Here is a 1,642-nt window from a genome sequence, read left to right as displayed (position 1 = left end):
TATTGACCACGGTTTGCACTGCTACTAGCCGCAACTGCATTTGGTCGGTAACCATCTGTGACTACAGGCAATTGCGCACGAAACGCAGTCGTTTGCTCCAGGAAGAGCAGTTCTATGGCATGTATTTTATTTTTGTCGTGCTAGCTGTCAAACAGCTTTACAGCGACAGCTTTATTAGGATACAACCACACCAAACCCCGTACAGAGGTTTTACATTGGTGTCATGAGCGTAATGCTGATCATCAAGTGAACTGTAGGTGGTAGGTAATAAACAAGTAAGCTGTTGCGGTAACGACAGTGCTCGAGTGAAAGTGGTACTGGTCGTACCAGTACCTTTTTTTTAATTCAGCGGGAATGAAGCGCGAGGTTCAGCTTGTAAAAATTCTGATATACCAAAATAACAGCTAAAGTGGAAACACTGCGCAAACGAAAAGTATTCTAAATTGCCTTCCCAATCGTTAAGAGAGAGAAATGCTCAGTGTATAGTAAGAACTCAACATAAAGCTGCAATATTACGTACATCTTTTGTGACTTGGAGTGACCACATGACCTCATTGGACAGGTCCTTTTCAGCTTCTACTTGTCGAAACGGATAGATCCAGAGTTCAAGCGCTAGCGTCCGAATCACCCGACATCATGTCAATACTGACCAAATCATCAAACAACACGGCGTCTTTCTCACGAAATAAAATCCATAACCTCGCGCCTGGCTTTTACACTTTATAAGTAGTTAAGAGGAGAGCACCGTGTTTAAGCACTGTGTCCAGACCACGTCACCAATGAGCATATCCCGAACAAACATTATATCCCTGTCAACCCAACACAACACAATCCACTACAACCTCGCCAGGACCTTTCACACGTTCTCGTTGTTCATAAGTATACACAGTGTCCCACATAACTTCAGTCAAGAGTAAAGAAGGGGCGTCGGAAGCGAACTGAACCGAACGCATACTACTTGTAATAGCCTATAGTAGCTCAAACGATCTTTTGCCTTTCCGGTAACTCACTAATTAAGTTCAATTACCCAACTTATTAATTATTGACTGAGGACCCCAAGAATGATACGCAGATTTGTCGAGCACCTTCAGAAACCACCGATCGAGTTGTTTCCTTTGCGATACGTCTCACGTAGTCCTTTTTTCCGGGTTGCAAACAAAGCCCTGTAGGACACCCTGTAGAAACCACATTGAAACACAGCAATATCATGATGATTCACCAGCACTTTACCGGTATGCAAGTGCCGAAATGAACGCCATCTATTTATCGACGGAACAGAATCCACCGCTAAACAGCGCCGGGCTTTTGCAGTGTCACTCTGTTTAGGGACTGGCTGCTAGACCAGTGGTCAAACACTAGTGTTCTGAATACTCGCGACCGTGTCACGAAGCCTCGAAACAAACACCGGGTCTTTCTCTGTCACGTCACAAGAAGGGCAGCCTGCCTCAACAACTGTGGAGATGGCTTGTCTGCGCGTGTCTTCTTGAGAAGAAAAAGAAATAAAAGCCTGTCATAGAAACAATGGCGCTGACATGAAGTTTTCTACCAAGGAAAACCCACTTGTGCGAAAGTTAGGAGCGACCCATATTTTGGGGAAAAGGTTCGCTTTACTTTTGCATTTTTTAGCCTACTTCTGTTAAAA

Source organism: Dermacentor variabilis, chromosome 11 (assembly GCF_050947875.1).
Source record: "Dermacentor variabilis isolate Ectoservices chromosome 11, ASM5094787v1, whole genome shotgun sequence".
NCBI lineage: Eukaryota > Metazoa > Arthropoda > Arachnida > Ixodida > Ixodidae > Dermacentor > Dermacentor variabilis.
This window is presented reverse-complemented; position numbering follows the sequence as displayed.